The 24,694-nt window shown below is 45.4% G+C and overlaps 1 long non-coding RNA gene across 1 annotated transcript; it reads left to right on the plus strand.

Moving 5' to 3' along the window:
- The first annotated feature begins 206 nt into the window (after window positions 1–206).
- LOC146984151 (uncharacterized) lies at window positions 207–24,453 on the plus strand. Its single transcript, XR_015036137.1, has 3 exons — window positions 207–562; window positions 1,357–1,440; window positions 23,689–24,453. It is a non-coding gene; the product is annotated as an uncharacterized LOC146984151 (long non-coding RNA).
- Window positions 24,454–24,694: the final 241 nt, after the last annotated feature.

Consider the following 24,694-nt stretch of genomic DNA (forward strand, 5'->3'; position numbering starts at 1 on the left):
GCGACTGCATCACCGTCAGCCCCGCCACCAGCACCCCCAGCCTTCCTCGACACCCCTCTGCCTCACCTCTCAGTCTTCCCCGCCCTGTTCCTCCCACTTTCCCACCCACCCACTTGAACTAAGACACCCCCCACCCAGCAACACTTGGGAGGCTATTTTTTGCCATGCTTCACTAAATAAGGCCGTGGAGCATGGCTGCGCAGGCGGGCTGGTGGAAGGGTGCGCAGCTCGGGCTCTTACCTTGGTATAAAAACCCTGGGATGGTGGGGGTTTCCTCTGATCATGCTGAACCTCTCTCTTGCCCCCTCTCCGACCCCCACACAGTGCTTTCGTTCGAGCTGGCTTTCATTTATTTTTAACAGTCGAATTGAAAAAAACAAAACAAAAAACAGTGTACAAATGTTGCCTGTGTGCGGTGTCACTTGACCTTTTTTCTTTCTGGTGCCAACAATTTGATGTCTAATTGCTGATTTTTCTGGGGAGGAATTGTTTTCACCAACTGCTGGACAACTTCTGAGGAAAGTGGAATATGGTGGTTAAAGGACAAGAAAGACACAAAAAAGTAAGATGTCATTGCGTTTACTTTGAGAGATTGTTGTAACTCCCCTATCTGTAATTTCTCCGTCCTTTTTGTCATATCCAAACTTTGAACCACCCTTTTTTTATCCTTCCTTTTTCATTTTTTCTTACCTTCCAATTTCCCATACATATAATTTCTTTCCTCTTTAGTCTCCTCCCTGTTTTTTATTCTCTTCATTCCCCTTCTCTTCCGTAATTCCATCTATTTGATTTTATTCTTTAATCTACTTTATTTATCTTGTTTTCCTCATCCTCTTTCTCTCCTCACTCTTTATTCCATTCCCTCCACCCCCTCCCTCCCTCCCTGCGTCCCTCTTCCTGATTTGTCCTTCAGCTCTGTCAGCACTCACTATCTCACTCCATCTCCTTCTCTGGCAGTCCGATCAGCTGTCTTCCTTCTAACTTTACATGGCCTGGTGTGGTGTGGAGAGGACGGGCAGCTGCCGGCTGACGCATTTCATTGCCCAGTCATCACTTCAAAATCGAATCCTCTTAAACAAATCGTTTTTTTCTTATTTTTCTATGGCCACTATTTTTTGCTCTTTTCTACCTGCACTGGGTCCTACCTTAATTTCATTTTATTTTAGCGTTTTTTGGTCAGCTGGTTTTCCCTTACTCCTCTATCACCCCATCCAGCAAGAAACAGAGGCATTGCATGTCCCGTGACCCTTTTCTTTTCTCTCCACTCTTTTCCCTCTCCCTCCCTCTCCCTCCTCCCTCCCTCCTCCTCCTCCTCTTTTCCTCTCCGCATCCTTAAACTCTCCATCGCTGATTCAGCTTCCAGGGAGGAGAGACTCAGCCTGCAGCGACTGGCTTCACTCTGCATGGGCCACCATCCCTATCTGGACCATCTCTACTACGGTAAGTGACTCTGTGTGTTTAGTATTTTTGTGAAATGAGTGTTTTGTGCTTAATCACTGCATATATTAGCAAATGTGTTTGTGTTTGTGTGTCAGTGTGCTTTGTCCCAGACACATTTCTTTTATTCACACACACACGCACACACACAAACACACACACTACAGTTTTTCTTTTTTTTTTTGTTGTTGTTTGTCTTCTGGAAAACAGATGGAATTTGAGTCAGAGAGCTGGAAACAGTCTTCTTATTTATTTATCACCTCTTTCTTGTTAGAGAAAGCTTGATAACATCTGTGCGTTATTCACATATCCCACACAGATCCATCTCCACTCACAAACACACACGCTCACATGAGGTTAAAAGGTCAAAGGTTATCTCTGCGGTGTTACTCTGGAGTGTTTTATCATCAGCTGAAATTATTTTGAATAAAAATGTTAAGTGGCTCAAGGGAAACTGCAGGATGAATTTACACTGTGGTTGAGCGGAAATACAGCAACACACTTCAGTTGTTGCCAACTTCCTATGTATTCAATTTACTCTGTCATTTGTATATCATTATGAAACATAATTTCTTTTCATAATCAGATTTAATGATATATATATTTTTAATCATTTATCCAATCAAATATCTTAGCGTATGACAAGTGGAGAACATGGTGTAAATGCACGTGGCGTTGCACCAGCACAGTCTCACTCAGGCTGCTATATTTGAATGCAGGACAGGTGAGGTTCATCTGTGGAAACGCTACATGAGTGTGTTCTAATGTGCCCCAGCGTTAAGCTTAGCGTCCATGCGGCCACCCATCCCAGCGGGGCCTCAGTTCTGTCTATCTATAGACGGGACACACACATGTGTCACTCTCCAGAGAGAGAGAGAGGAAGAAAGAGGGAGAGGTTTAAAGTGGAAGCAAGCTTCTAAAAGTGTCGTGCATATGCTGCCATCCCTCTATCTCTGCTTCCCTCTCTCTCTCTCTCTTGCTGTCCAGGCTAATTTTACCCAGTTAGCAGATACCAGAGAGATCAGTGGTGGTCAGCTGTCTGTCAAGTGTCCGGAGCCCTGACAGGCTTCATGGTGATTTGCTGGAGGTGGCGAGGTGTTGGGTGTCCCGGCCCGGCCCTGCAGGAGACAGCCTGCATTTAGTTGTAGCGGCTATAGCAGACGCGCAGCTGTTTGAAGAGAATCTGTCCGTCCTGTCTGGCAGCCTGTCTCCCAGTGGGTGTGAGACTTTGCTTTGTACAGCGTACGCTTGAATCCAACGCAAATGTTGAGAATATACAGAAAAGACTGAGCAAGATTTCTATTGTCTTCACTGTACGACTGGTTTATTGAAATCTAAAATGCCTTTTGAAAGGTTTACGGGAGTCATGCCGTACGTGGGCAAATTCCATCCATTTCCTGCCAAGCCAGTTATCTCAGTGCAATGCGGGTGCATATTACACACTGCCCTTATCTTGCAATCTACCGCAGTTGTCTATTTCCCTCTGGAGAATTGTAATTCCTGCCAGGAATACTGTGAAGACGGCGGAGCGGAGGCCGGAGTGGATAGGCGGCTTAATTCTTCGCAATGTGTCTGCGTCTAGTGCCGCGGCTTGAGTGTATCTGTGGTCCGCATGTGTGCACATGTGTGCAAAGCCGCCCCCGCCCCCGCCCCCACACCCCCTCACCTCGTTTACCAGCCCCGGCCGGTGATTTACAAAACCTTCGTTCTATCGCTGGGAGAGAAAAGAGAGGAGGAACGAGAGAGAAAGAGAGAGAGGAGAAGACGAGTGTGATTTATGGAAGAGACTTTTAGTTTAATTACTGGGCGGGCAGGGCTGATGTGCGCAGCCCCCATGGCACTGGTTACACAGTGGTTGGAACACACAGGGGGGCTATTGGAAGGGGGGGCTATAGAGGACGGGATATTCACATAGGTTTTGCAGTTATACACTCAAACACTAGAGTTAAATTATATAGCATGGAAAAGCAATAAACAGGACCTGTGCAGTGGACTTAAGTGGATACGCACAAACAACAAAGCTGCTTTTTTTTACAAAATAACCATTTTCCACCTCACTGTGGAACTGCACTCATACACACAGAAAACTGTGCCTTTTGTCCGCTGCATATAAGAAAATAGATCATCATGACTAGCTGCGGTGAGACGATGTTGCCGTGTCGACAGCGCGGCTCCAACAAGAGCCGTCGTGGAGATCTGACGAGGCGTAGCCGTCACTCAAGGTGAAAGGTCGACGACGGCCAAAGACGAAAGAAAGACTTCCTGATCTTGCAGTTTGGCAATGCTTTCAGGGAGCAGTGCATCCTGGGATGGCAGAAAGCACTCATGCCTCTCCCACCCCCCCCCACACACACACACACACACACACCACCCTCTGTTTATCCTCTATATCATAACCGGCCTTGTATTAATTGTATCACATATTTAAAGGGGAAGCCCAGTTGGAAAAATTGCGACACAGTAACATCTGTTACTGAAACTCTTACACACACAGCGGCACAAAGACACAACACACTCCCAATAACCCTTATATGCTTCCTGCTGCTCCCGCCATAGGTTTTCTTAACGCCTCTCTCAGAGCCTTCATTAGATGCCTGACGTTAGCAATGGTTCAATTCATTAAAAGCACGACTCAGCCTTTGTGCATTTGCCTATAAATTGGTATTGATCTTTGAGAGGACAGGGTGGGTGGGTGGGAGTGGAGGGGGGAGGGAGGGGAGGATGGTAGACAGCAGAGGAAGGTGGGAGGTGTGTGTCAATGTGTGTGTGTGTGTGTAAGTTGGCTTGTGGATCAGGGACTGAGGGTAATGGGAGGGGGCAGGGGGTCTCAGATGAATGGGGTTCACTCAAGCAACAAGGGCAATTGGAGACACACATAAACACTCACACACACACACACACACACACCATGCACGCTGGCATACATTTACAGACTGACAGATATGCACAGTAAGTCACACATGTGTACTCTCACACACACACACACACACACACACACACACACACACACACATATTGACATTCCTTTAGTCTGCTCTGGCTGTCCCTGTGCCACGCCACATGTGCCATTCACTCTCATCATCAGCACCGTGCGCTCAGCGTGGAACTGTAACGCTACTGTAGTTTGACTGAAAGAGAGGCAGGAGGGCGAGAGAGTGTGTGTGTGTGTGTGTGTGTGTGTGTGTGTGAGCCGGCAGGAGAGAAAGAGAGAGAGAGAGGAAGAGAGAGAGAGAAGGGGAGAGACAATAAGAGCACATGCTATATAGAGGGGAGTGGGCAGTCAAGAGGAGACTGCAGCCTATAGACTGCATGGGACAGAGTGTGTGAGAAAGAGAGAGAGAGAGCACGAGATGAAAGGAGAGGGGAGGAAAAAAAGAGAAATTGCTCTCAGTGGTGGAGGACCGGTGGGACCAGCGGCTGTGTGCCGGACTAAAAGTTTTCAGTGTGAGGAAGAGAGAGAGATTAAGGGGAGGAGAGGAGAGAGAGGATCAGAGTGAGGATGTTAGAGAGAGAGGGAGAAAGAGAGAGAGAGAAAAAGAGAGAGAGAGAGAAAGACTGCAGAGGCAGCACCTGGGACACAGACTGAGAGAAGAGAGAGCAAAGCACTTCTTCTTCTTCCCAGTCTCCTTTTCTTCTCTGCTCTCGCTTTATTGCTTCTCTCTTTGGTGCATCGGCCCAGCTGAAGCAGGGGAGGAGGAGGAGGAGGAGGAGGAGGAGGAGGAGGAGGAGGAGGAGGAGGAGGACGATGGGGGGGAGTCAGAGGTGGTGGTGGTGGTGGTGGGAGGGGATCTCGAGCCAACATCTGCCCATAGGTAAGTGCAACATCTCCCTCATTTCCCTTCATCCAACCCCCTCCCACCCCCCACCTACACCACCTACCCCACCCAGCAACCCCTGCTGCACCCCATTCCCACCTCACCCCTCCTCCTCCTCCTCCTCTTCCTCCTCCTCACTCCACCGCTGCAGCTGAACCTCTGAGCGTGACACTCAAGGTGAATCGCGTGCCGCGTGTCTGTGTGTGTGTGTGTGTGTGTGTGTGTGTGTGAGAAACTGCTTCATAATGTACAGTATGTCAAGGCAGAGCGGACACATGGTCACCAGACAGTGTAGTTAGGCTGTTGTATTGCAGATGTGTGTTCTTTCACAGGGGTGGGGGTGGGAGGGGGGGGAGCAGTGTGAATGTTGTGAGTGAAATATGACTTTTAAAAGTGGTGCTTCCTGTTGGTGACGTGGTGTAAATTACTCTGTGATGTCTTTTTTTTTATTCTGGGATGTGGTGGAATTTTATTTTATCTTTTTAAATCCAGTTTTTAATGTTTAGATGCTTTTTTCTTTGTGGTGTAACAAGCTTTGAAGGCGAACAGCATGAAAAATAACTGAAATAACAGATTTTCAAGTTTTATTTTCCTCTCTTTTGAATGTGTGCGTTTGTGTGTGTGTGAACTTCATCTTCTGTTTGAGTCACTGATGTCTAAGAGGGATCAGAGGGAGGTTATGTGCAGTCAGGGGTTTGTGTGAATCCTGATTCAACATTTATTCCTCAGCGTTGAGTGTTAGTTGGAGGTGGAGGAGAAGCCTGGGTGGAGCGGGAGGTGGTTGGTGGTGGTGGGGAGGGGAGAAGGGGCCTGATGCGCCACCAAGGACAGTGGCCTGCTTGGGGGACATACTTCTTTATATGCCCATATGAACAAGAGCAACTATGGAATGTAAAGAAGTATGTATCCCAGGTTGGGAAAAATTTCAGCGCCGCATCAGAACGAAACTCAGACATTTAAGCGCAAACTCTTAAGCAGAAACTCAGTGGGAAAAGATGTGTGTGTTTTTTTTTTTTTTTTTACTCCATGATGATCCAGATCCAGCGGCTCACGTAGATGTGTCATATTGTGTGCACACACACTTCCTCTGCCCTGATGTGGCCCAGTTGAGTCCAGTCAGCTTGGTGCTGCAGAGAGATGCATACAGTAGAAAAGTGTAGATGCAGCTGCAACTCCAGTCAGCACTTTCCACCTGCCCGCAATAGATTTTTTGGATATCTCTTTCACTCGCTTCTTTTTGAGTTTCTATGCGGGGAAAAAAAAAAAGCGGATGTATATATTTTCTGCTTCTCTAACGATTTCAAGAACACCTTCTGCTTTCTTCTGGAAACGCTTTTTTTTTGTCTTTTATCAGATTTTGTGATTGACTAGTGTGAATTTAATAATGCACACACGACACTCACACACACACAGACACACACCACAGACCGACAGCAGTTTCCAGTAAATGGTGCAGTGATTAAATGCTTGCTAATGGATAGCATGGTCCGAGAGGATGGTCAGAAGGAGGAAGAGGCAGAGACTGGCTGTAGGACTCAAGACTCAGACGCCTGTCTGCAGTCACGCAGTCTAGGCTCTGGGATTAACTTGTTGAAGCTTCATTGATTAAAACTGCAGTCAAATGTGAAGTCAAAGAAAGAAAAAAAAAACATTTTTATTTATCACCTTTTCCAATTTGTGATGAGATGCCGCTCTGCGTGTTGTTTCACCTCGACACTTGAGAGCAGGGCGTCTGGGGAAAGATCACATGTTGTGGCGTTTGCTTGATGGCAGGAAAAAGAATGAGAAAAATGACTAATGACGACGGTTGTTGAGTCCAACCCACAATGTCAGGCTATGTGATATCTGTCTCAGCCTGCTGAGCCAGCACAATGCAGAGGTGTCACTTCATTTTCTTTTCTTTCTTTCTTTATTTATTAAAGAAAAAACTCTGGTGTGTTAATGCTCAGCGCTGATTAAACATGCACATGTGTGCTAGAACAATGACTAATCCGGGAGCGGTTTGGGAGCAGGTATAACAATCGTGTCAGGGTTTAGTGTATGTATTTTGGCCTACTTTGTATATAAATACTGTATGTGGCCTAGTTAGGGTTTACCTGTCCCTGTTTAGGTGTTATTTGGGCCAGTTCCAGTGTGGTAATTTGGGCCTGATCAGGTCTACACCCCGGGGCGTTTGTGCCTGTGTGGGAGCTGCTGGACTGACAGGGATCTGCAGCTGGATTACACTTCCTGCCAATCTTATTGTATGAGGTGAAAAAAGAAAAAAAATGCTAACAGGGGACCATAAAGAAGAAGAAGTGCTCTGTGCCAAGACGAATTGTTTAACACGGCAGCCAGTGTGTTTCAAAGCTAATTAACCATCAATATGAGAGACAGTTCTAATCTTAAACGGCCGCAGATGAAGAGGCCATTGAGATAAACTGGGTCCAAAAATGCATGAAGCACACTTCAGCGGGGGACATATTCATAAAGCCCCCACCCGCAATCATTAAGTGTGTGTTTGTGAGCAAAGAACAAGTGTGTAATGAGTGTGTCTGTGTATGTGTATGTGTGTGTGTTTATGTTGGAGGGATTTATTGCAGTGATTTGTAAGAACCAGAAGGAAAGGTCGTTGTACTGTGGGAGAATTCAGAGATAGAAGGGCACAGCGCTGAGGGTGAGAGAGGTGGCGGGGAGAGATAGAGGGGGAGGTGGGCGGGCGGTGGGCAGGCGGGCGGGCGGGTGACAAAAGGGAAACGAGAGAGCGGTGTAGACTGAAGTGGGATCGGAGCGGAGGGAGTTGTGGCGAGTGAGCGTGTGAGATGAGGCGAGGCGAAAGAGGCAGAGAGAGAGAGAGAGAGAGGGGGACTGGATTGATGATGGTGTTCGGGGCTCGCGTGTGTGTGTGCGTGCGTGTGTGTGTGTGTGTGTGTTCGGGGTGGGGGTGCGAGGGGGGTGGGCGGGTATTGTTCTGTCACTTTGCCTGTGTCAGCAGGTGGAAGCTCTCATCAGGACATTAAATATGCAACAATGCTGACTGCGGCACCGTGCTGAGACAGCCAAAGCCGGACGACTGGGGGGCCCCACTAAAAGTAAACCAGCGGCACCGCTTTGCCTCGTTCAGCGCTTGACAACCATCCATCCACACACGCACACACACACACATGCACACTCACACACACACATGCCCCAAGACCTCTGAGCTTCTTCTCAGGGCTGCCCCGACCCTCTCTCTAGCTGCTCTTCTTGGCTGACTGGCTGGGTAGCCCTGGCTGCTATAGGGCTGACTGATTACCAGCTGACTGACTGACTGACTGACTGACTGACTGACTGACTGACTGACCGGCCGGCCGCCTGGCGGGTTGACTGGTTCCACCATCTGGGGAGTCCACACAAGGGCAAAGGCAAAGCTAGTAATCCATGGGCCCAGTGAGGGATTAGCGGTAGTTACATACAGATCAGTCATGTGGAACATTGACTGTAACGACCGAGCAAATTTAATGCAAAAATCTACAGTACAGCTGACTGTACATATGTGAACATGAATCTGTCCCCTACTGATAAAGCTCAATAGTCAATCAAGCTCACTGAGTTTATGAATGATATTAGATTCAGAGCAGCAGAGGCTGTGAAGGCATAAAACTCTAAAACTCTCTCGTCCTCTAAAACTGCGTTGTATGCAGGCCTGTTTTATTTTATTTTTTTTATATAAATCTCAATCTCTGGCCCGCTATCAATCTGCCTAATTTCCACTTCCACAGATCAGGCATAAATGGATGTAGATACAGCCTTAATCATATGTTTACACTTAGATACTTCCGCCCCGCTCCGCCGCGCATTAGGCCTCACGATGGAAAGAGGAAACACAATTTCACTGCAAATTTTTGTTGCATCATGCAGCAAAGGGCCAGACGCATCTGTCCTTATGTTAGATAGCCGTGGCTGTTTATAGCAAAATCTTTTTTAATGATCATGTGAAAACTGCAGCAGTGGTATCTCATCCCTAAATGTGGAAAAGGTAATGAATGGTTTCGCTCATGCTGGTCATATGACCGAGACTAGTTAAGTTTATGCGTGCATGTTTGATTGGATTTATTATTATTATTTTTCAGATTTCATCACTCATCTCTTACATTTTCACTGCTCACGTTCTCACACAAATTATAGACAGCAGTCTGTTGTGGGATATATAGTATATATGCTTTTGTGTTTGTCTTCACTCCCCTGATACAGATAAGAAGACCTGAAGAGAGTGTGAAATAAATAGAAGTGGGTTTGACGGAACAGACAAAAACAACAGGTTGGTCAGGCAATCACCAACTGTCTGTGTTTCTGGGTGATCAAACTAGAATACGGCAGATTTCAGTTAAACATGCAGAGAAATCAAATCCTTTAAGGTTGGTTCAGTAACTGGGAATGTCCCACTGCTTGGCTGTGACATCACAAATTCACAGATGCACTGGTGGCTCGTTTTAGGTGTCAGTTCCTAAATACAGGATGAGCATTTCTCTGTAGACTCAACACTTTGATATGTTCACAGTATTAATACAGAACCTACAGCCTGCTTTGTAATCAAAATAAACACACACAGGGAAACCTCGCTTTATACACTATGAGACCTTTAATGTGCAGATTTTGCCTGCGTAGCTGATGAATTCAAACAAATACAAAACCAGAAAATCTGCTTGTTCAGTTCGGAGATGATGAGGAGTAATGGAAAAGGAAAGTGGTGGAAAAATGAGGCCTTTACTGTTTTAATGGCCTTCGGTCGGGACAGTTTTTGTTGTGTTTGCACAAAACACAAACCATATCGTGGATTAGTTTGTGTCCGTGCGTCTACCTGTCTACCTTCTGTATGTGCGTGACAGAAACGAGAGGAAATGAGCGCGGGAAAACATGCGTGTGCAGAAAGGAGGGACGAGATTGTAAAGTAAGGCTTTTTATATTAAGTGTCAGAGTTTATTGCCAGTTTTTTTTTCTCTCTTTTAATCATGTTTATAGTAAGTGTGCATGGGCAGCAATCTGCGGAATATAATAGGGGTAAAGAGTAATGGAAGTTGAACCAGATGCGGTGGAGTGGTAATGTATATGTCGTCTCGCCCTGTTACAAGGACACAGACACAGCCTATTATATCTGCTTCTATGTTTATGTCTCTAAAGTGAATCTCAGGGGTGGTGGTGAAGCGGGTGTACCCCCCATGCACCCACCCAAAGTCATTCCTCAAACAACAGACACATACAGAGTCCGTCACATGTGGCCGTTGTAATGTAAATTAAATGTTTAGACAGACACACATGCGGCAGCGGTGCCAGCCACAGTATTGATTTATCCTGCTGTTTATGCTGTTTTTGTTGGGTTTTTTTTGTAATATGTACACATTACATGGATATAATGTATCTGCGCCTGAGAGGAGCAGCCCACTGATTTGTTTCTCCTACTGTAGACGCCGCTTTTATTTGTAGCATCAGCCGGCGAGCTGCAGCCAAAGCAAATGTGTAATTTCACAGTTTACACAGGCAAACTGCTCATGCACTCAGTCATTACAGAGGCGTGATAAAACAGACACCGCCGAGCTTATTAGAGGTAGAACATGTGCTGTACAGTAGAAGTGTCACTGAAAATCACGGCAGACAAATTACACTCTCAACAAAAAGAAAAAAAAGACAACAGATGAAAGAAAGAAAAAAAAGATAAGGCGCTGATAATAAATGACTTCAGAAACCTAATGAATTACTCATAATTATGAGCCTTAAAAGTCAATTAGTTAATTGGCCCAGCGTTTTAATGTGAGAACGATGGCGCATCAGTTCAAAGGGAAACTGGGAATCGATAGAGAAAACACATGGCATAATCAGAAACCAAATTACGATTTATCACTTAGCGATTGAGTTATGCATTTTCTGTGAGTGGATCAGAGCCGACTCATCCCGCTGGAGACACACACACACACACACAACAACGCATACACATACAGAGTGCGGCTCCAAAAAGCCGATCAGTCCCTACGCCGGGACAGGGATCAATGTTGAGGTAATTTGTTTCGATCAATTAAACAGACATCTGCTTGAATTAGACTCCAATAGACTGAAAAAGGCCCAACCCCTTCCCGTCCGCCCCTGCGTGCATGTGTGTGCATGCGTGTGTGGGTGCGTGTGTCTGTTTTTTTGTGCAGCCACAAACAAATAGCTAAAAGGTGAAGAATCTCACATTCCAGCAGTGCGTAATTGATGATAACAGTTGTAGGACACCAGCTGGATGCGTAAATTATTACATCACTTTGCAGTTTATTTCCCCCTCATTTCTCTCCTATTACGCATTGTGCTGAAAACGTTAAGCTCCGATAATGTGAAGCGTTTTCCGGAGAAAGGAGAAACTTCACATCTGGATGGAGCTGCGCCACCGGGAAGCTCGAGCACTTGTTTATTGTTTATGATGCAGAGGAGGGAGGGGAAAGAAAGGGAAAAAAAGAGGTAAAGACAGTTGTATTAGCCCAAGTCTAATTTAATGGTTCCCACTAGTGTTCTCTGTACATCAAGTGATGTTGCTGACACCAGAACCTGTCCGTCGCTGTACAATATGAGGAGAGAGGGTCGGCTCCCTTCAAATGAACACGCAGGATAATTGTTATGCAGTGAAGCTGTGAAGCAGAGGGAAGTAATTAAAGGAACAAGGGCACTGTGATGGTGGTGGGCCGCATCCCCCTCCTCAACGTCCCCCACTGATACTGTTTCCTCCCCCTGCTCGCTGGAGATTACACAAACACACACACATACGCATTCCCACACGCAGGTTCCCCCTCACATTGACACCCTCATAATTACTGCCAGGGTTTACAGTCATCCTAATATTCTAATTACACTCTGTCTGCGTTTATAAGGTCATAACATTTACAATTTTACGACACAGTAATTGTCAGTTGACCAAAAAATGAGAAAAAGGCATTTTCTCCTCTAATTGTTTCTTCTGAGGACAACACACATTGTGCGCTATCACTCGCCCTGGAATAAACACTCCCTGCTTTTTAAAATACATTTTTAGTTCAAACTTACTTTACTCTTAGGATATACACTATCTGTCCCAGGGCTTTTTATAATGCAGGCCCCGCCGCAGAGCACATGCATCCCTCTCCTGCAGTGTTTCTAAAATATATTGCCACAAGAGTCATCTCAGGGAAAATATAAAGCAGGAGTTTCAATGATATATCTCATAAGAAGGTATAACTTGGGATATAATGCATTCCTAGGCACATTGTTATTTCCATTACAGGTTATGAGAATGGCGAACGGCTGCGTGAGGGAGCGGTCGCACGGACTGTCGATTCAGTTTTTGGAAAATCATCTCCTGAAGCAGAACAGGAGGAGCTGAAAAGTGAAAACAGGCTCTCGTATTTAGATTTAGAATTGAACAGTAGCTGCTTCTGGATAGTGCACTCGTGTATTGATCAGATCTGATTGACTCTTGGTCACATTTGGATTAAAATGTTGCTAAATTCTGATTGGTGCTAAATGGTAAATAGACTCCTCTTATCCGCATATCCATACACACACTCGCTGATGGACAATCTTGCCTAAGGACAACTGCGGCGTGCAGACTGGAGTCGGGGATCAAAGCACTGACTGTTCCGACCTGCTTTACCTCCTGAGTCACAGCCACCCATACAGTACATCACGTATTTTTAAAACAGTGCTTGACACATTTTAAATCAGTCGAATAAGCACATATGCAAAATATCCCTTATGGAATAAGCAAAACTGTTGTAAAGTTGGCAGGATATTTTGTTTGGCTATCACAAATAGTAAAAAGACTGAAAAAAAGGAATAAGCAGTCTGTAGGTCTAGACACCTCAACAACTACTGAACAGGTTAGATGCTAGAACACTAGAGTTTGGTGACTCCATTGACATTTTCTCTAGCACCACCATGAAGACCCCATTTGTAGTTTTTAATAATTCAGTGAAACTTGATAAAATATATTTACGACCCTCTTAGGATGAACTGTAAAAACTTTGCTGATAACAAAATGAATTCATTAGCATGCTGGATTTGTCATTTATCTCAAAGCACTGACACCTCCTGTTGCTTTGTTGTTTGAAAAAATCCATCCATTATTTATAGCCATTATTCATGCAGGGCTACGGGGGGCTGGAGCCAATCCCAGCTGACACAGAGCGAGGGCAGGATACACCTGGAAAGGTACACCTTGTCAATCCATCACAGGATCTATAGCGTCCATGTCTCTGGACTGTAGGAGGAGAACCCACACCGGCACAGAGACAACATGAAAACTCAAAAACAGAAAGACCAAAGGCTTGGAGATCAAACCCAGACCCTTCTTGGAGGCAGTGCTAACCACTGCTCCACCGTGCCACTTTCTAAAGGCCAATTTATAACAATACATTGTTGAAAAAATGTAAAACATATACATTTGTATAAGGCTGATGCATCATATGCTGGATATGTTTGGAGCATTTAGTCAACAAGACTAAACATGCTTCCTGCTGATCTGGTGTATGAGCATCCAACATTGATATGGGAGTGCAAGAACAAGAATGTGAGCTCCTCCATCCACCTGCCTTTGCTAACACGTCTTGTCTGTGTGGGGCCTCATGCATACATCTCCCTTTGGTCCAGCAGAGAAGGGGTGTAATTGGGAGCAGCGTGCTGAAGTGCAGGGTGTCAGGGAGTCAGTCTGCTATACAGGCAGTGATACAGGACAACAGAGGAGGAGGAGGAGGAGGAGGAGGAGCAGCGCAGCCAGCAACGCAGCAAAGGCGATGAATCAGTCGTGGCCTGTCAGCCAGTAAAACGAGCCAGTCAGTCAGTCATGGAGTCTGTCAGTCAAAAAGCAGAGCAAGCGAGTCAGGCAGGGATGGGGCTGTGATCACCGCCCCCTCTGCCCCTCCTGTAAGTGCACATATACATCTAAGCAGAGAGGAGGTACCTACGCAGGACAAGGCTAGTTAGCATTCTTCAGTCATCGGCCTCTCTGCTCAGAACTTGTGTTATTGAGGAAGGAGCGAGACAGAAATAGAGGTTGGAGTTAAAGGACATAAGTAATAGTGAAAGGAAGAAGGAAGTGGTGGCGGCATGGAGGCTACTGTAGAACTCCAGAACGCATATGCAGGGGTGACAAGGAAGGCAAGGAACAAATGTAAAAGAGGAGCTAAGAGAAAGAGAGTGGGATCGTAATGAACATGAATTACACAGAGAGCGAGAGAGAGAGAGAGAGAGAGTCAGGCAGAAAGTAAATCTCCCAAACCCATAAAGAGTTATGCGTTGTGATCTGTTCCACCGATCGTTGTGTGCTTTGAGATAATTGCTTCCATTTTGTTGCACAGAGACTATTACGGTATATGATAGCCGGATTACCATCTGTAACAGTGGGCTTTACACAGCAGCAGTAGTGCTGTATCAGCAGCAGGACCACTGTAGAAACTATAGGTTTAGCGAACAGCATGAGCGGGTCGTGTATCGGCCCGAGGCTATCGCAGTAGTTATGGTCTCCCTTTGTGGAATTCCTCACAGTCACCTGGATGGGATCAGATCCTGCTGGCAACCAGCACTGAGACTGAGTGACTCTTCACAATCAGCCTGGTGATTATACAGTAGATTTATACATTTTATTTTATTTTAACTTTTATGTTTTTAAAATGAGAGTGCCCAATCTTCTAAACCGGTGAGGTCATCATACATTTAGTGGGCTATATTCTGCATTGTACTGTATGTGTCTTTCTGGCTTCCCTCCAAGCCCATTGGCTCTTACTGAAGATATAAATCTTTTTTTTTTTTTTAAATAAGTCTTGAATATATTAGATTCATTTTAAAGGGGGAAAAAAACTTAAACAGCTGGGTGGTGTACTGGAGTTATAGCAGGAAGAAACTGTGAGTTTATTACTGGCTATTTTCAGCCTCATTAATGCACATGTGGTGCACCAGCAAGTGTTTACAGAACCGGCTACATCAATTAACTGGGGTTCAGTCCAAATAATTGACAGTGTGTGAGTGTGTGTTCATGATAATAAAGGAACACATCACCCAGTGCAACCGTGTGGCTCACTGGTGTGTTTTTACCAGTGGAGCTGTATGGTAAACACACACACACCACTAGTACTCGTTTATGTGAAACATTCATTGTTGGCCGGGGTCTTTTCATTGGATTTGTTGACAATGAGAAAAATATAGACCAGTAGAACTATTTATGGGTACAAAAGCATTTGTGCAGCACAGTGGGCTGACATAAATCATTACGCTGTGAAACTGAGAGTGTACTTAATAATAAAGTGCATTCACTCTGGCAATGATAAAGTCATAACATGGTATTTTAAAATTCATGAACATAAACATATTTTTATTCTTTTATTTTTTTTATTAGTTGCTTTATACCACTGATCAACAAGAGGTCACATTTTGTTCCCAACAGCTCTCTCTCTCTCACACACACACACACACACACACACACACTGCAGAGAACAGTGTGTGAATAGAAGTGGTGCAATGTGTATACACTGATGGTGTAATGACTACAATTGTACTTAAACTAAAAATAGCTGTTGTAGTTTCAGTGCTGAGATCAGTGTAATGATGCATTTAACCAAAAGAGTTCAGCAAAGTAATTTAATAGTGTATGTAACGGGAAAAAAAAAAAAGTCTTTTCTATGTGAAGACATTGACTTCAGCCTTCTCAGTTTTGCGTGTGGCCTGAAGAGGCTGTAGTGATGGTGCAGAGACAGCAGAGAGGTGGAGGGGAGAGGAGGAGGGGGTGCATGAAAACCGTATAGCTCCGAGGCTGAGTCGTTTGCGGTAAAAGATGCTTGCATTAACCAGGAAGCTGTGTGTCACATGCATTCATGTTGCATTACGGTGCTGTGTGTGTGTGTCGGAACTGAGATCCTCTCATGTGTCTCCAGTGGTCAGTCTGTGGCTGGACACAGCTGAGAGGAGTACTCTCAGCGCCATGAGGCCGGGTCAAGTGGTGGCAGGGAGAGAGGGAGGGAGAGGCACTGATAGAGGAAAAAGAAAGAGAGACTCCTGGACTCGTTGCGGTTTGTTATGGGAACAATAAGGCTGCAGGCCAGCAGGGCATTCTGGTCCGGCCACAAGGTCCCTGATGGAGGAGAGGAGGATGTGGAAAGAAAAACAGGGGAGATATATAAAAGAAATGAATCGAACATTCAAAGAATATGCTTTTGGAAAGTTTGGAGAGCACTGTGGTGAAAACAGTGTATGTGTGTGTGTTTTTTTTTTAGCAGGTGGAACTTATTTCTGCTGCTTCACATCCAGTACTGGTGTGAAATCTGTTCTGTGTCAAATAATTCATGCTCCTGTTAGCTCTGGTTTGGTCTCCACCAACTCCTGAGGGTATACAGAATATCTGGCTGTCTAGTCGTTATTTGCTTTGCTCACCAGCTCGTTGCTGACTCTGTCTCTTTGTATGAGGGTCAGATCCTTTTAATCTTCTACGATTGATCAAATAGAAATACAGTATAATTCAGAAGACCCCAAACGCTGCATGTTAGGATGATGGCTGAGGGTGTTCACTGCTTTGTTGTGATGTCACAAAGTTACAGAAGTCCTGATGGCTTGTTTTGGGGCTCAATTTCTAAATACAGGCTGTTAATTCTTCTGTGGCCCGAGGCTTTGATACCTTAACAGTATTAATATAGAACCTATAGACTTGCTTTATGGAAATCTATTCCATACAATGCAGGGCCTTAAAGTAAAGGCACTCAATTACTTTTCAACATTTGAGAAACTGGCTCCATCCAACTTCTTTGTCTTCATCCATAGTAAAACTGTATTTCGCCTTTAAGCCAAAAGCTTTGTTGACTCACTTTAATCACACTTAGCCGTCCCAGCACATACATCTCCAGCCAACCGACTGAGATGCTGATCTGCCGCAGATTCTAATCTGGAAAGCTCTAACGAGCTTGGGCCTCTTTCAGTCCCCATTGTGCCGAGTTAAAACAGAGCCGTTGTAATGAAGCCTCTCACACTCTTGCTCGTGCTTTTCAGACTTAGAAAGAGCGGCTGTCCCTCTCCCTCACAATGGAGCGCGTGTCAGCCGGAGCTATCTTTATGCCCGAGCTCCTTTCTTACTTAAACTGCATTGGGGTTTTTTTTGTTTCACGACAGAGTGTATATCAAGCGCTCCTTTGTGGACCTGCTGCGGCCTGTAATGAATGCATGGCTAAAATACCTAAGTGGCCGTGGTTCGTTAAGGGAGGGGATGGAGGGAGCGGGGTAAAAAGATGAGGGAGGGGTTGGGATGAGGTGTGTGGGGGGGGGGTGGGTGGGGGGGTATTACAGCGTGCTGAGAATGACAATCAGCCTGCATAGGTGGAGAGAGAGGGGGAGAAAGAAAGGTGAAGACAGAAGGCAGGTCTGCTGCGGTTTGGCAGCCGCTGCATATGGATCATGACATCATTCCCCGACAAAACGAGACGGCGTCTTCGCCGCTTTGATATCATCCAAAGAGTTCTTTTAAAAATGAAGAACATGCACATGTTAAATTGTTTCATTTAACTTCCGCGGTGCCCTTCACTCTCTTAATCTGATCTCCTTCCTCTTGAGCAACCGGAGCTTTTCCCATCATTTCTTTCTATCCGAGCTGTCTCCGTTTATCTCCCTTTGTTCTACTCTGCCAGAAAGTTTAGCGACAGCCAGGCCTGTGTGCCGGACTCAGCGGTTGGCATTTTTATACCCTTATGTGAGTTTATGAGCAGATAATTAGCAATATTGGCTGTACCCCGGCGTCTTTAGACACTACTTCCATTTAATATTTGAAGCTGCATCTCAGCATTTTCCAGCACATAAAAACCACACACAGTATAAACTCTGGCTCGGGTGAGATCTTTGCTGTTGCCATGTTTTTTTTTTTCTTTTTCTTTTTTTTTTTTTTAAATCTCATTACAGTTATTGATGGCGTGTTACTGTGCTGAGGACAGGTCTGAGAGGCAGTTAAGGCTGGTTAGACAACTCATACACATGTAGCAGGAGGCGGTCTGCTCGCTGGACGGGGGTTCTGCCTTGCAGACTCTCTGGATATATATTTGGTGAAATTACTGAACAGAGTGGCTCATTAATGACACTTACGGTGTCATCCTTCTTACATTAATGTGAAGAATTTCACCTCTGCACAGTGTATGGAAAGACAAAGTCCCCAAGAGTCCTGTAAGGTTGTCGTAATGGAAGAGACAGGCTTTAGTCCTTTTTTTTTGTTAAAGCCAGACAAGACTTTAACAGTCAGAGCCTTTACATGTTGTGGAGGTTTAGAGAGAAAGGAAGGGAAGGGAGCGAGTGGAAGAGGAAGGGATATAATTAAATATATCATCTAAATAGGTATTGATCGTCTTAAGGGTGTTGCCGTTAGATTAAAAGGTTAAAGAATAAAACCGCTTTGAGGATTAAATCATTGTGAGGTAAAATCAAGAGCAGCAGGAGATAAACACATAATCACAAAGTATGAGCGCTGCAGACTCGCTTAATGACGTCCTATGGAGACATTTAAGATCCCCGTCAAGAGACGTTCAAGTACTCAAAACTGCTCTTGGCATTCAAACACATCGCCTCAAAACAGTTTTAAGTTGGATGAAATATGGGCACAAGGTCAAGCAGGTGCCCCCACCCCTCCCCCACTTAAGTCGGCAGAGATACTGTCAAAGTTGCCCCACATTATGAACTACAGTGTGTACGTAGCTTTTTAGAGATACCATCACCTCCAGCCCACAGTAACCCCTGAGAGGTTCTGCCAGCTGATAAAGAAAGAGTTCAGTTCACAGGCGTACGGCACGGCAGCCGCTCGCCGTCGCCTGAGCCGAGCAAGCCGCACAAGGTCAGGAAGCGGGTTTTTTTATCCAACAGACGTGTTTTATCTTCAGAGAGAGAGAGTAAAGGGAGCGAGGAAGTGGCTGAGCAGAGAGGATAAAGGGTCCTGTTACACTCCTGTCTCCTGCTCTGATCAACCAATCAGGCGCGGGGATAGCGCTGAGTCAGCCGCTGGGTGCTGCTCACGTCCGAATGCAGCGGGGGGAGGGGGAGGAGGACGAGGAGGAGGGATGGGTGGTGGTGGTGGTGTTGGTGGTGGTGATGGGGTGGGGGGAAGAGGAGCCAGCCAGCCGGTGTCTGCAGTGGACTGCAGCAGCATTAGCACTGCTAACCTCATGACAAGGGGGGCCCTCGCCTGGGAGCGGGGGGGCTGCCAGCCCATGATGAGCACTAGGCTACTGTGTAAGTCTGGAGTTAGTCTCTTCTGTGATGGACTTTTACTTTACGCCACCTCAGCAGTGCACATCACAGCCTGACAGATGTTAGATCCACCTTAAATGTAGCAGCCACTGGGTCATTAGCAGGAATAAATACAGCCAGACACAGAAGATAAAAGTTTACAGCCCCACCGCAGGTCAACTTGTTTCATGACTACAGTGAGACATGCATTAAGCTAATTAGCAAGCTGCAAACATCTTCATCAGAAACGCGCGGCCTTCATTATAGCTCTGTTTCTTTAAAACACAGCATAATTATTGCAGTTTTAAAGTAGATTTTAATGAACTTTGGACTGTAGAACATAGGGCTCTGGACGTCATTTATTATTTATTTTTTCTCTCTCTCTCATGTCTGTCCCTTCATCTTTGTGTGTATATCTTGTTGCTGCTTTCTTGACCAGGCCTTGCTTGGAAAAGAGATTTTTTTTATCTCAAGCAATCTGCCTGGTAAAATAAAGGTAAAATAAAATAAGTAATCTTCATCAGAAACGCACAGAGGCCTTCACTAAAGGACTGTTTCTTTAAAACGCAGCATTACATAAAATTATTACAGTTTTAAAGTCGATTTTAATGGTTATACCGTAACAGCGGCATCACTGGAGTCAGCGTGGCGTGGTGGCGCGACAGGAAGTGATGCTCTCAGGTTTCCGGGGCTCGCCCTCTCACAGGATGGGGAGTCATCAGTCAGTCAGTCAGTCAGTCGCTGTGAGCCACTTGTCCTGATAAGGAGAGAGGGAGAGGGGGGGTTAGCAGCAGACAGTGAGAGAGCGAGACACGGAGCATGCGACACGGTCAGCGAGCGAAAAGGGGGCCGAGTGAGTGATGGGAGCGGCGGCGTACGGCAGGTTGTAACCATGCAGTCCCCCCCCTCCCATGGTGTCAGGTCATACATCTGAAATGAAAATATCACGGTGAGCGAGAGTGACAGAGTCCGCTGCGGGACTGGTTTCAAAGTGTCACTCCTCCTGCGCCGGCCGTGCCGAGTGGTGGTGGGCTGGCAGCTGCTCTGTAACACCAACTGTATAAGTGTCCCCCGGGACGCCTCACACCCCCACTGACCTTCCCACTATGATTCCCTGACTGTCTTTACCACTACGTCTCTCCCTCCCCTCCCTCTCTACCGGGGCGTCCAGCTGTCCCTAACCCTCATATCCCCCTCCTTCCCCTTCCCCACCGCCACCACCACCACCTCTGTGTCTCCAATATAAGGGCAGGAATGCAGCGGACAGCACGGTCCCAGAATAGACAAGTAGCCAGCCTATCTCCAGCCATGCAGTCAGCCTGATAGAGGGCACCTACAGTAGCAAGACAAGAGCTTGTGCACGCATGCAGCCACACGACCTACATACCGTCCACTTCCACACAGCTGTAGCCTAGTGGAGCTGCTGTGAAAACTTACCCATGCACCACACCTTTTACTTATTGTATAGTTTTGATCTTGATGGAGCTGCCTCGCAGTTTAATGTTGAAAGAGCGCTCACCGGTGAAGCTTTCAGCAGGCATCTGAGCGAGGTTAATGATAAAACGCTACGGGTGTAATGATTCTGTTTGATGTGGGATCTGAGTGGAGGTGCTCAGGGTGAAGGAGGGCTGCACCGTTTGATGAGCGCGTGTGGGCCGCGGATCGCCGGAATAAAGCGCAGACGGCGTGGCGGAGGGATTCTCTCCCTAATCTACTGAAAATCCCGCTATGAAAAAGGATTTCATGTGTAGCGCTTTCTCCTCTGAAGTTGATATTCGCACTTGAGCACACACAGAGCATAACTCAGAACACACACACACACACACGGACACACTCTGCCTGATTACTGTCTCATTGTCCACAAAAATGAAGTCAATCAAAAATGGGCCTGGACATCCATACAGGTTATATGCTTGGAAGCACCGAACACACACACACACACACACACACACACTGCAGTGCTGCATGTTGCAGAGGCAGAACAACAGCAGCTCTGGGACAGGTAGGGAATTCAGGCCATGCGAGCTCGTCCTCTCCCTCTCCATGTGCTACTTCCCGCTTTCTTCCTCCTTCCTGCTGTTCTCCCTCCCTTCCTTCTTTTTTTTCTTCCCAGTAATTTTTCTTTTTTTCCTCAGTCAAGGATGCATCCCTCTCATCAATTTGCCGGTCTCCTGGGTGACAAGTTTATTAAACACAAGAGAGGGAGGGAGAGATGGAAGGAGAGAGGAAAAAAGAGTGAACAGGCCCTGTCTTGCTCCTTAGCGTTTTACATGCACTGGCAGTATTTAAGTGTTTATTTTTTTTCTTAATGTGATTCGTGTGCAGTGAGGCCAGTGTATTTGTTATTTGGAGAGGGGTGGACAGCTTTGATACAGGACTGACAGTGTAATCTCTCTCTCTCTCTCTCTCTTTCACACACACACACACACACTCAACCCAGTCATTGACGGCAGTGGGATAATCTCATATTTTGTGATATTAAAGACAAAACTGTAATTATTCTATATATTTTGCTGTTAACAAATCCTGTAGAAAGATCATTAGCCTGTCTCTCAACACTCAGTCAGCCGTTAAGCCCATTTGCTCTTATATATGCATTTGTCGGGGACCATTTTCAGCCTTGGATGAATACACAACTGGTGCACTAGTGAGTATTTCTAGCAGTGAGACATTGTGTGTTTTGGGATAAAGGGAAACCACAGTGTGTGTTCATAGTAATGAAAGAACATGGTTCCCAGTCCAACAGTGTGGCTCACTCCTGTGTGTTTTTTTTAAATAGTCTTTTACGCACCAGTGGTGCTTCAGAATAACATGTATCAGGCTTTGACTTTGTGTTGTTTTTTTGTTTTTTTTTATGGGATTTGTTGACAATTACAAAACATATAGAATTAGATGCTTGCCAGCAGCATGAACAATCTATAAACGCATTATACAGTAGATATATAATCACATTAAGTAGTTGAAATGGCAAACATTGCTGGCATGCTGGCTGACTGATGTTTACTTACACATTAAGAGGGTACTGTTCAGCATCATCATTCATTTTAAGTTTCTTTCTTTCTATGATAAATTCACTTCCATTCATCCATTCATTCTCAAGTTGCCTTCATTTGCCGACATGCTAGTGATATAACTCTGTTGGTGGGCTGTCTGACATTGGGTGTGTGGTGCATTGAGGGTTCATCAGAGCTTATCCTGCTGAAAACAATGATGGTGAATCACAAGTGACGCTGTGGGCCACATTAGATCCACTGTTAATATAAAACATATTGAATATAGTACAGTCGATTGTAGGGGGATGACACCATGTTGGATTAAACATGCGAAGAAAAGAAAGAAATTATCAGTCAGTCGTGGAAAAACATATTCAGAGAGAAAACATCAATAGCTGGGATTCCAGGGCCAAGACTCTGCTTAAACAGTTTATTTCCTAATGATTAAATGATTAGCTTGGCTAATTGAACCAGGAAATGAGTAAGTTGCTCCAAGGACGAGCAGAGCTGTGCAGCTAGCAGGAAGACTGCTGAGTGCATCATCTCTGTGCCACCGCGCTCAGCGAGGCAGCATGGCTGAACAGCCGCACGGCAAAGAAAAATAAATAAATAAATAATATATATATAAGGAATAGAAAACGAACAACAGCAAGAGAAAGAGGAGAGAGTGTGTAAGAGAGAGAGGGAGTGTGTGTGTGTGTGTGTGAGAGAGTTAGTCTGTGTATGAGAGTGAGAGAGAGATGTTACACATAGTGCTGGAGGTCAATGAGAGTTAATTTTCCTGCTGTCCTATCCGCTGGCTTCATTAGCAGTATTGGCAGTTAGGTGATGAATTCATTGTTTTCTCAAGTTTGTCTGCAACCATCGTTTATATGCGCTCCTCTCTTATCTCTTAGGGCCCTGCCCGCTCCTCCTCTCATCCCTTTTTCATCACCCACACGGGTTACCCTCCTCTTTTCTGCATCTCTCATTCTCTCTCACACGCTCTCTCCTGCCTGTCTTCATCTTTTTTTCTCCCTTCTTCCTTTTTTTGTATAATGTTGCCTCCTCTCATCACTGACACACAGTCTTTCAAGGGTGACGCCTCCTCCAACCATAATCAATGACTGTTTGCTTAACATGTGTCTGCGTATCCATGTGTGCATGTGTGTTTTGTGCGTGTTTATACAAATGATAATGCTCTATCTGCGGAGACGTCTTTTTTTCTTATCATTTCCTCCTTCTCACTCTGTTTCTTTCAGGTCTCCATCCAGACTTGTCTCTTCACCTCTTTCCCCTCCTCCTTCTCCTCTTCCTCGTCCTCCTCCTCTTCCTCTCTGTCACCTCTCGGACCCGACTCTTCTGTAAAATGCTTTGCTAAAGCTGGTAAAATGGAACCAAATCAACTGTTCAATGGATTTGGTCCCCTTCAACCAGCTGTAGCTGTGCATTGATCACTCCGAACCCACACACGTGTGCAGAGGGACAAACAAACTGGACGGAAACACTCGAACAGACTCGCTGGGAAAACTGCATTAAATTCTCAAACTGAAGCAACATTAAGTTTCATTCGGACTGAGACACAAAAACTCATCCGTGGGTAAAACACACTGCATGCATCCACTGTGTGGAATTATCTCTATCACACACTTTACCCAAAAGACACTGAAGTAATTTGCTAAAGCTGAATAAAACACGCAAGGTAAGTAATTATAGATACTGTATCTGATGAATGATTTTTGTTTTTGTGTTTTTTTTTGTGTTGTGCTATAATTGCACTGTTCTTTTGAGACTTTTTCATTGTTCATTGTTGGTTTTTTTGAATTGCATTTTGTGTGTTTCGTGGGAAATAGGGTACGGTTGAAGAGCTACTGATGAAAAATGCTGTGTAAGAAAAGCACTGGGGTGTGTGGGTGTGTGTGTGTGTATATAAGTGTGCAGGCATGTATGTGTGTGCCTTTGCCTCCTAATGCACATGTCTGATCAATAAAGCCTCATCATGAAGTTCATATAAACTGCTGAAGTGGTCTTTGCTTTAAAGTGTGGTCTTACTGGAGGGGTGGTAAACGTATAATGTTGTGCTGATGGTGGGCGGGGGGAATGGAGGGAGGCAGGAAGTGCACTCTAAAAATCATTGGGTTAAAACTCAAGGTGCTGATGTTTTGTGTTGTAAACTTCTTCTGGTATCAGTGGTTTTCAGCCAGTGTTAGTGTCGTGTATCCAAAAGTTCTGATCTGCTTCAGATGTTTGCACCCTGTTATCGCTGCT

Source organism: Trachurus japonicus, chromosome 7, assembly GCF_045865225.1.
Source record: "Trachurus japonicus isolate A0001 chromosome 7, Traja_1.0".
Taxonomy (NCBI): domain Eukaryota; kingdom Metazoa; phylum Chordata; class Actinopteri; order Carangiformes; family Carangidae; genus Trachurus; species Trachurus japonicus.